This window comes from Poecilia reticulata, linkage group LG2 (assembly GCF_000633615.1).
Source record: "Poecilia reticulata strain Guanapo linkage group LG2, Guppy_female_1.0+MT, whole genome shotgun sequence".
NCBI classification, from domain to species: Eukaryota; Metazoa; Chordata; class Actinopteri; order Cyprinodontiformes; family Poeciliidae; genus Poecilia; species Poecilia reticulata.
Window position 1 is genome coordinate 26,369,562 of NC_024332.1, and position 11,151 is coordinate 26,380,712.

At 38.4% G+C, this 11,151-nt stretch overlaps 1 long non-coding RNA gene across 1 annotated transcript in view; it reads left to right on the plus strand.

Annotated features, from left to right (window-relative positions):
• The first annotated feature begins 4,480 nt into the window (after nt 1-4,480).
• The window catches only part of LOC108167055 (uncharacterized), a 10,646-nt gene continuing 3,975 nt past the window's right edge, over nt 4,481-11,151 (plus strand). Inside the window, exons 1-4 of the long non-coding RNA XR_001777459.1 lie at nt 4,481-4,569; nt 4,806-4,850; nt 6,544-6,602; nt 8,835-8,960. This is a non-coding gene — a long non-coding RNA (uncharacterized LOC108167055). The remainder of the gene's footprint in view (nt 4,570-4,805; nt 4,851-6,543; nt 6,603-8,834; nt 8,961-11,151) is intronic.

Sequence of the window (11,151 nt, forward strand, 5' to 3'; positions counted from 1 at the left end):
TTGTTGCACTACTGCCATCTACTGGATCTTAATATCTACACCTCAAATTCTCATAATGATCCCAGTATTATTTAAAAAGCTGTTAAATAGCATTTCCCCTCGATGCTATTTAACTGATTAACAACATTCTCAAATTTCAATTCCCTATTAAAACCTAATTCCGTTTTAATGGGCGCTTTCTTTTATTTTCAATGATTCACTTTGCAATGGTCTCGCTATGGTGTCTTGTACCAAAACTAACCATCAGCCAAACTCCTTTCACACGAGTCTGGATTAATTAGTTCTTCCTTTATTTCCATGTAGAATGGAGTGAAACTGTCAAAACACAAACAACTCAGGATGAGCTCAGAGCAGCTTACAGAAGTGTTTTACATTCAGATACATACATTAGAAGTACAACTGATACAACAGCTACCTCAGAATGCTATGAGCTGCAATGCTACATAACGATCTAAGAAATCTTAGCAGCCTGCTAGTTAGCAATGACGTAGCACATAATCAAATCACCCGCAGGTATTTCCAAAACTAATTCAATAAACAAGTTACTTCTTTTATCATATGTTAACATAAAAGCTCGTTTTGAAGTATAAGCTGCTACTTGCAGGCATTGCTTCGAAGAATTCGACCTGGAATGCGGGGTTCATAACAGACACGTGTGTTCATCTGCTCTACCGCTGGCAAACAACCGTACACAACCGTACATAACATAAAAGTCGAGCAGTTCCCCAAAAGTCCAACAGATGGCAGCAATGCGTCATGCAAAACAAAACACCCACAGTTTACAGGACACACTTTCTGCTCAAGAGCCCCCTGGTGGTTGAAGAAAAAAACACATATAAACGAAAAATACAATATATGAAAAAAAAAATCTGAATGCTCTCTGGTATTGTTCAGGGGGCCGGATCCGGCCCGCGGGCCGTAGTTTGGGGACCCCTGATTTAGAGGCTTCATGGAGTTTTGATCTGAACTGGATTCAACTGGAAAGTTGATCTTTTTTCTCTCTGATTCATTTTCATCCTGGAACCAGAAATGGTCTGAGAATGGAAACATGGGAATCATTTTCAGTTCAGCTTTGAGTCATGAAAGACACTTCAAACCTCTTTTCTCTGCTGCTTCTTCTTCTGTTGACAGGAAAATGTTCCTCAAAGCGCCACAGATAAAAAGATGCTTTACTGGAAACTGCAGAGAAACTTCAGCTTCCATCACAGAAACCAGTTTAACCAGTTTAGAACTGGATGTCCCACAGAAACTCTGATCTTAGAGCAGTTTTCATGAACATCCAGCATTTTATCTGAAAAAAATAAAGATTTTAAATATTTTTATCTTTTTATGCTAATTCTAAAATCTCAAAATAATGAAGTTTTGCATTATAGTTATTGATTATCTGTTTTAATATTTCTCAGTTTGTTTTGGAGTTTTACTTTTTTAACTCCGTTTTTCATGTTTTGAGTTTTCTAGAAAACTTTAGGACTCTATGTGTCACATCATGCTCTTTACTGAGATTTACTGATTTATTCAGATCTCAGAGAATCACTGGGATAATGTGCTGATTGATTCATATTTTTAAATATTTCTTCCAATATAATATGGGTTCCTGTTTAATGATGAGTCAATAAAGTTTTTAATAATGGTTATATTGTTTGTGTTTTTCTATGCACCTGACTGTGTACAAATATAGTAAATACTTTATTTGAATCCTTCACGCTGTTTAGTTTTTTGTATTCAGATGAACACAGAATCAAATTATTTTTGTAAGTTTTATCTTTTAGTTTGACATCTTTATTTTTTAAACTTTAAGGCAGCTGTTTATTTTTACATTATTCAGACTGAATATGTTTAAATAAAATATAAGAACCATTGAATTAATAAATACTGTTGTTCTTCCTTCTAGTTTCTTGGTTAAACTGCTTCAACGGCACTGATACTTTCCAGTGTTTTATTTTTGAAAGACCTCACAGGAAGCGTATCTATTTTTTCAGCATTATCATACTTGCAGTTACCACTTTCAGACACCCTATGGCATAAACATGTTGCTCTAAATGATGAGTCTGAATCGCTGTATCTAACTGGTTTCTCGCTTCACAGTAGCAGGTTAACTGGTTCCAAGTGAGACAATTGAAAGCAGATTCTTCGCCTGTGTTCACTAAAATGTTTTCTGTCAGTGTGAACTAAAAGCACCTCCACAGAGATGAAAACAGCCCGCAGAAACTCTGAGAGGAGCTAGCGATGCTAACAGACTCCAGCAGCAGCTTCAGAGGAGCTGTGGCTCCTAAACTTGAGCTTCAGCTCCAACAGAACTGAAACAAAGCTCTACAACTTTGGTTTAGACGCTAAGATGTTGAGCTTCCGGTCTGATGGTAAGAGAATATTTATGAAATGTTAAATTATCCTGGAAACAGAATGATGTTGATGGTTTTGCTGGGGAGCGGCGAACTGAAATTTGCAGGGCGGTTATTGCCCTCTAGTGGACCCAGACGGTAACTACAGCAACTTGAGAACTTCAGTGCCACATTTATACCACATTTACTTCCGGTGAGTACTTTCACATTAAGAGCATAAAAACGAGTTCCTCTTAGCTTTTATGTGAAATAATACATTTTACTTTTGTTTCCTCTCTGACACAATAATTTTTTATTCCAAAGCAGAAAATTAACCTTTCCTATTTTCAGTCTGAAGTTAAATTTAAATATAAATAATTTTATTTAAATACTTCCATAAAGCACTTAAATAACATTAACAGCAGCCCCATCTGTGACCCAGTTCCGAGTCTGACCCCGTTCCCTCTCTGACTCGGTTTCCTCTCTCACTCTGACATCATGTTTGCTCTGTTGGACTCTCTTGTTTTCATGACATCAGTTCCTTTGTTCAGAAACTCAAAATTAAATGTTCTTTAGTGAAGAAGCTCCATCTGGATCTGATGTTGAAGCTGCAGCTTGAATCCGTCTCAGGATTTGGTTCAGAATACAATTCATGTCACTGATCAGCATCATTGTAGATGTAGAACCTGGCCTACCTCTAACTGTGCAGGCTGGAGGAGGCTAAGAGGTCAGTGAGCAGAACCAGAACTGGACCTGGTGCCGCCATGTTGATGTATGAACCTGGTGCATTCTGGGAGTTGAGATGGATCAGATGGTAAACCTGAAACCAGATCAAGGCGGCTGTTAAATCCAGCTCTGTTCATTTCAGGTTGACTCTCTTGTGCGTTTCTCTTGTAGCTGCAGGTCGTTTGTATGTTGACGTCACTTTGTTGACCTTGAATATTTCATAGAGCTTCATGAATGAAGCTGCTTTGGTCGCTTTGCCTCACTGTGTTTCGCTGTGAGTCGGGAACAGAGACAATGCAGAGCCACTTTCTCTGAGAGAGTCTCCACTTCCTGCTGGAACTGCAGAGAGTGGAGACGGAGCAGCAGGAAAGGCGACCATCTTGGTTTCCTGCTCTTCTTAAAGCGACGCTGAGTTTATTTATTTTGCTCCTTTGGTTTAGTGAAGAGAGATCACTGGTCACGTTGTTCTGGACCAGCTGGGAAACAGGCTGACCTTTGACTCCTTGGACAACATTCTGGGTTTTTGTCCTCTTCCTCAGGTCTTTCCCCAATCTAGCAGCAACAAGCTAGCTCTGACCGTAAACAAACTGAAGGGACCATGACTTGTTCTGCACTTTAAAATAATAATTTGTTTTTATTGCGTTTTTTCTGTATTTAATTTACTTGTTTAATTCATCTGTAGAAGAAACTGTCTGAAACTTTTTGGGAGTTGTAAGAAATTGTAAACATGGAAAAGTTATAATGATGGAAAGTTGATCTAAGCTGTATTGATAATTAATAATTGATAAGTTATAATTGTAAACAGTCAGATGATTTTGATAACGGGTGAATTGAATGCTTCAAATTTAATGAATTAATATTTAACAATAATATTAATAATTGGGAAGAAACGTGATGTCTCTGTTATTTAAATAATGTTTGGTTGCAAATGTATAAAACGTATTAATCAGTTAGATAAGTAACAGAAGTGTTGTGAGAAAAGAGGAAGTTGTTGTGGACAGAGAGTTCAGACGACTGCAGGGAGAATCTGTCGCAACAGTTTCAACGGCAAAAAGAGGAATCTTCCAGTAAAGGGGAGAGACTTTATTGCCCAAAACAGCGTAAAGCAGAAGCACTTGCTGATAATTGGGGTTGTGCCTCAGGGACAGTCTTTGTGTTCTCATGGGGAGAAGAGATGGTGACGACCTTCAGGGTTTGGAGAGAAGAACTGCAGCCCTGATGAGGTCGACCCACCAGCCAAAGGCTGATGTTTCAGAATCTGGATTTACTCTCCAGGGTGCTGCTTCATGCTCAGGTTTTATTTTTGTTGGAGCCAAGAACTTTCTCAGGTTTTTGTCAAGAACAAGTTAAATTTTTTTTATTAGAACTTTGGGGCTACATCTGTCCACTGGGGAAAATTGGATTTTTGCCAAGTAATTTACTCAAAGACTAAATGGATGAACCCAGGAAAAGGATTTCTATGTGGTGTGGGCCTCTCTTTCTCCGTCTGCTTGCATTAAAAAAGTTCACTCAGCCACAGTTTTAGGTAAGATAATTAAACATGATTCAAGGATTCAAAGATTTTTACGTTTTGTTATTTTTTTTCTGTTTTGCTGGATTTTCTACTGTGTGCTTTACCTGCTATGATCTGCAAAATAAAGCAATAGAAATCTTACTGGAAGTTGTGGAATGTGGAGTTCAACCACATCTCCAGGTCCCAACCAGGTTTTCTGCTGCATCACCTGCTGCATCACAACTGAAACTAACTTTGTTCTCCTTCAGATCAGCCTCCATTTTGAGCCACAGGATGGAAATAATGTGTTCTCCGTAAGTGTGAGTGTGTGTGTACATGGTTGTTTGTCTTGTCTGTCTCTTTGTTGCCCTGGCGACCAGCCCATGGTGAACCCCTCCCGACCCCAATGGGATAAGGGTGTAAGAAAATGGATGGATGAATTAACAATGATAGAAATATTGAACAAACTATAAATACATTGCTCAGTTACTGCACAGTTAACCTGATGAATGATCAGCTGTATCACAGCAGCATCTAAAGCTGATCTGTTGGTGTGGAGCAAGAATGAACTTCCCAGATTTAACCTAAATAAACTGACAACTTAATGTAACTTTTTTACAGTGCATCATTGTTCTTGCTGCAGCAACACTTTCTGGTATTTTAACCTAAAAACCAGAACAAAAACATTAAAAACTAGTTTTTCTGCATGTTGAAATCAGCAGGAAGTGAATCACATTTTTTTGGACCCATTTCTGTCTTTAATAAAGCTGATGATGATGATGATGATGATGATGATATCACTCCGTTCCTCATCAGTCTGGGTTCATCAGAAACTGATGTTTCTCTTGTCTGTGGATCAGAACCAGCTTTAACCAGTCCACAAATTTCCTCTCTTCCTCCTCACTGAGTTTCGTCTTTTTCCAGGTTTTCTTCTTGTTGCTCCTCGCAGCAGGACGAAACTCTTTGTCTCTCAAAGCGCTGCTTAGTTCTTATCTTTATGTATAATCCATAAGTTGTTATGTCTGAAGGACTGCAGGTAGAAGATAGATCCTGGAGCTAAAGTCTGGTACGATGCATGTTTTCACATTTTCTGATTAATTCTGCTGGTTCTGCCTGGTTCCTGTCAGATAAATGACAGTAAATAAACTCCATGTTGTGTCTGAGGTTGTCTAAATGTGAGGTCGACCTGGGTCGCCTCAACTGCTGGTAATGAAATTGGTTCTGGTCATTCGGCTAAACCACAGTAAGAAAAACATCATGAGATGATAATTGAACTCTGGATTCCTAAGAAATATGAACGCACTGACCAAATTAAAATTTAATATTTGCTTTAACAAGTGATGTGATTGGATAGTTTATCTAAACTTTCAAGACAGAAACTAGACTTAAAGTCTGAATTTTAAATTCAAACTATACAAAAGTATTTTCACCCTTTAAACATCATATTTTATCAGCTCCAGTGGTCAACCTGGTATTTATGTGAGACCAGAACAAATTATTATATATTCTATTATTAGTATTCTATAAGCTGTTGCATAATTGTACAGTGGAAGGAAACTGATGAACAGTTTTCATATTTCCCACCAAATTATTCATCAATCTTCATGTCAGTACAGGGTGCATGTGGTTCACTTGTTGAAAGCTGATCAAGGTAGGGGTTACAACAGCGCCCCCTGGAGGAACAACACTATAATAACATCAGAACCTGGTGGATCACCTTCCAGGGGGCGCTGTAAGAACTTTAGGGCCCCAAGACAGAAGATCAAATTGTCTTAATCTCTATTTTTTCTCACAATAATTAAAATAAAAATTCTCTAAGCAAAATAAAAATTGTAATCTTCCAGTAAATGACTAAATAACAGATGATGGATGAAAACAGGCAGATAATTGATATATGTTTAAATTAATTATTCAGTTATTATCTTAATTATTACATTAACAAACTACAAAGCACCAAAACTCACTGAATTACACTTAAAACTGATTAAGTTTCATTTTATATTTTAGGACCTTCATCATCTCTGATCTGCAGAACTCAACGTAGGACGGGAAGCAGCATAACCCGGGTAGGTCAGGGACAGCTTTGTCCCTCATGTCCACTGCAGCTACACCGTCTTATAGGACCGGTTCTAAAGCAAATCAGAATCCATAAAACCATCAGATCTTCACTTTGGTCCCTGACAACAGCTTCAGCAAAACCAATCAGAACCTGGTTTGTTTCAGCAGGATGTTGCTCCATCGTTCCTCTGAGTTTTTATACCTGCTGCTGCTCATCAGAGAAAACAGAGACGGTGAGGAAGATTCACTCTGGCCTCCTGGAAACTAAACACTACATGTTGGGTTTTAGTGGAAACAATATATAAACTTAAAACCTGCAGCACAACGTTTATCTCACAACCGGGTTCTGCAAAAATGTCAACATTAAATCACAAAGCACCAAAACTAATTGAAATCTGTCTCCAAGTGTTAACACATTATCAAACCTTGTTTTTCTGATTTTAATCGTTTATTGTTTAAACTTAAATAAAGAGAACTGGATTTAATCTCAGTAACATATAAATGATGGGAAAACCTCAATCAGATCTAAAGAGTAAATTTCTTCATTTTTTTCCTCTTGTAAAAGTAAATGCTCATGGGTCTTTGTACCAATGAGCATGAAATGCATGTACATTACATAAGAGGCACTTTGACTTTCAGAGAAAAGAGTCCGGGTCTGGATCAGCAGATTAACTTCTACCAGGTCAGGTTTGATGGTTCTTCAGCTGGAGACAATCACACATCCATAAGTGGCTGAATAAAGGTGGAGTGATGCTTTGAGTCTGCTGGAGGATTGAGGGTTCAGAGGTCAGACTGACTGACTGGGACATGATGATGATGATGATGATGATGATGATGATGATGATGATGATGATGATGATGATGATGATGATGATGATGATGATGATGACGACGACGACGAGCTGGAACTGGTCTTGACCTTACAGAAGGAGTCATTCAGTTTTAGTTCTCACTTCTCTGTGATTCATTTCATTTCAAGAGGAACTGTCTGACAGATCAGGATTTTCAGTCAGGATGTTGTCGATTAGTAGTGTTGGTAGCAAACAAGCAGGGCCGTTACCATGGTTACTCAGAGACATGGTGGGTTTTTTGGATGCCTCATTTTGCTTGAAGCAACTTGAATGGACATGCAGCTGAACCAAAGTGACTGCAAATCCAGATTTATCAAGCAATGGTGTTCGGTCACTACTGCAGAAGTTCAGTATGAAAGCTATGCTCTTTTTTATACATGGGGCCCCTCATTAGTAGAGAAACCAATAAATCTTCAAACTTGTTGTCCTCTGGTTCCACCTGCAGCTTGAGCTGTGTGACGAACAGAACCTTGTTCAACTCCTGAATGATCTATCAGACGAAGAATTCAGCAAATTCAAAAAGCATCTGAAGAAGAAGATTAAGAAGACCTGGGATGACAAGAATCCCATCAAAAACGATGAAATGCAGGAGGCAGAGAGGTCAGAGGTCGTTGACCTGATGGTGCAGAAGTACAGGCTGAATGAAGCTGTGGAGGTCATGGTGAATATTTTGAAGATCAAAAGGAAAGACCTGGTGGAGAAACTCAAAGATCTGAGTCCTGAAGCTGCAGCTGAAGGTCAGTCAGACTGAAGAAGTTCATGTCAGATTCGACTATCAGGTCCTTCTGAACCACCTGTAACACTTATTAGTCCAAAACTGATCCAGACCTCAACTTCTAGAGTAAAATCTGGATATCATAATTAATATGACTGGTTCAGTGTGAAGAAATCCAGAGGTTCATCAGACATGAAGCAATTTTGCTGGTTCAGGATCTTGAGAGCAGACGACATAAATCAGAAGGTTTATTTATGCTTCTGAGCATAAATCTTCTGAGATTTATGCTCTCATCATCAGTGTGGGGCCCATTGAAGCAAACCAGTTTTGCTGTGCTTTATTAAAAATCATCATGTTGTTTTACTCATGATGGCTGCCATATTTAACCAGATTTGACAAAATATGAAAAGACTTTGCAATGATTTTAATTTTTATGTGCGATGCTTTCAAACTCTGCTGGTACATTTAATATCTGGCCAAATGAAGGACTTTCTCTGCCTTTCATTCCAACAAATTTGGTAACAGATCTTAAAATGTAACAGAAAATGACGATTTTTTTTGATGATGGTAAAGAAAAAGTGTAAATCAGTCAATATTTTTATATTTTAATGTTTTTTCCAGTATAGTGCAACTCTACATTAAGAAGATGTTTCTTTTATTTTTCTTCCATGCAGTGAGGAAAGAAAGCGATGAAGCAAAACCTTCAGCTGGAATCACAGAGGACAATGTCTGCTCCATCAAAGATGTTGTGAGGAAGAAAGAGGAGGAAGTTTCTCTGTCCCCTAAACCTTCTGCTCCAGGTGAGAAAAAGAACTGAGTAGAAATGGTCCCAGAAACTAAGGCCCTGTCCCGATACTCGCACTCCCACCTCATTCCACCTAGGGTCTTTCAAATGTGCTTTCATGTTGAAGAGTTTGATTGCCTAGTGTGTTATTCTCCACATCCGCCCTTCGACCCGCCCATTTTGGGTACTATTTCCATCTTTACACGAAGCCCGCATTCAGAGGGACTTTGGCCAAGTGTATTACCCACAAATCATTGTTGCATGTGACGTTTTGAGTTAAAAGGTGGATTTAGGGCAATGTTTTGTTGTTTTTCCCAGTCTTTATAGAAAAGTCAAAGATAATAGCATGGCAGGCAAACATTAGTAATAAAAAAGTTGATATGATAAACTGAGCAGCAAAAAGAAGAAGTAAAAAAAAGAATCGTTACAAACTGAGGAAAGTAAAACAAAATGTCACAAAGGCAAGACAAATTTCAAATCTTAAATTAAGAAATATGATATTAAGATATAAGATAGTTATTTCCTTATCTATCTAAAGTTAGACTCACTTCTGACTTTTTGGTTCAAATGAGGCAGGAAAACATCCTGTTCAGGTCAAAGTACCTGGAACATTACTATCACCCATTTCCTGACTAAAACCACACAAACATAATTACTCTCCTACTTTTATTGTTCTTCCTCTGCAGAGAGGAAAGAAAGCAATGAATCAAGAGCTTCTGCTCAAAATATAGAGGAAAAGATCTGCTCCACCAAAGATGATGAGAGGAACAAAGAGAATGAATCCTCTTTGTGCTGTTAACCTGCTGCTCCTGGTGAGAAAACAGAAATTTGTAGAAATGGTCACAGATACTAAATGTATCTGACTGTGGAGACTTGGGTCGGTCCAATCCTCTCTCTTCCTCCTTGTTCTGCCCTGCATAATGTGCATTTATGTTGAAGGTTTGAGTGTGTAGCAGTGATGCCCAAAGTGGGTTCTGGAGGGCCGGCCTCCTGCATGTTTTAGTTTTCTCCCTGGTTTAGCACACCTGCATAAGATGATGGCTCCATGGAGGCCTAAGAACAACAACAGGGAGAGAATTAAAACATGCAGTAAAATGCGGTTTAAAAAGTGTTTGATGTGTTCAAGCTGCAGGACCAAACAGAACTAGTAAGTGGTAATGCACATCAAACATGTTTTTCTCAGTTAATAAACCGTTGAGATCCATTAAAGTCAAATTAAATTTCAAATGTTTGGTTTGAGTTTGGCTTGGTGTTGTCTATTTTCTGCTACCTTTACAAAATTTTAAGGATCTAAATAAAACGTTTTCATGATTAAAACCCTCTGGTGCATAGCGGTCACTACAGTGGACAGCTGTTTAAAAGTCATTGTTTCCTAAATGCAGTGGTTTCTATGGTGGAATTGCATATCAGTCCTTAGAATGCTCTCTACTGCTCCCCTCCATTGAGGTTAATTCAGCGGCAAGTTGTTGTAACTACAAGTTAATGTCATTGGAGTCCAAGATGGCTGGCAGACAGACACACTCGATGACCACTCCTGGAATATCCTCTCAGTCCTTCTATTCTAGGAGAATCCTGGAGGTAAAAAAATATGCTGACATGCAGAAGTATCTAAGTAACAATATTATTAACTTAGTTTGGAAAATTTTATTTCACATAAGTAGGAAATTGTGATTAAACATGTGTCCAACACAGTGGACATCATGCATCGCTGACTATATTTTTAACATAAGTCATGTAGTTGATTTACCTTTCATTATAACTGTTTTGCTTGTAATTTAATTCATTTTGAGTATATCTATAAGTTAGTTTTAAAAAATATGCTTTCTTATGCAGATTAGTTGTAGTTTGTCTTGGTAAAATTATCATTTTCTCATACTTTTAGACCACAAGTGCAGCAAAGAATAAGGAACACTATAGAATAGTCAAGGAAATTCCCTCCGACTCTTCTGATGATGAGCATAGTGACAGCAGTGATGAGGAGTGGCTACCAGAGAACACTAGAAATATAGGAGATACGGATGATGAAGGAGATGCAGACAGTCAGRATGCTGAAAGTCAAGATGATGGGGGCCAGGATGATGAAGGACAGGTTGCAGAGGGAGGTCAGCAAGATGAGGGAACTGAGGAAAATGTCCACATGGTACCAACTCAGAGAAATGTTCACAAGGGCCATGCCCGCACCCAACCCCGCAAATATGTCTGGAAAG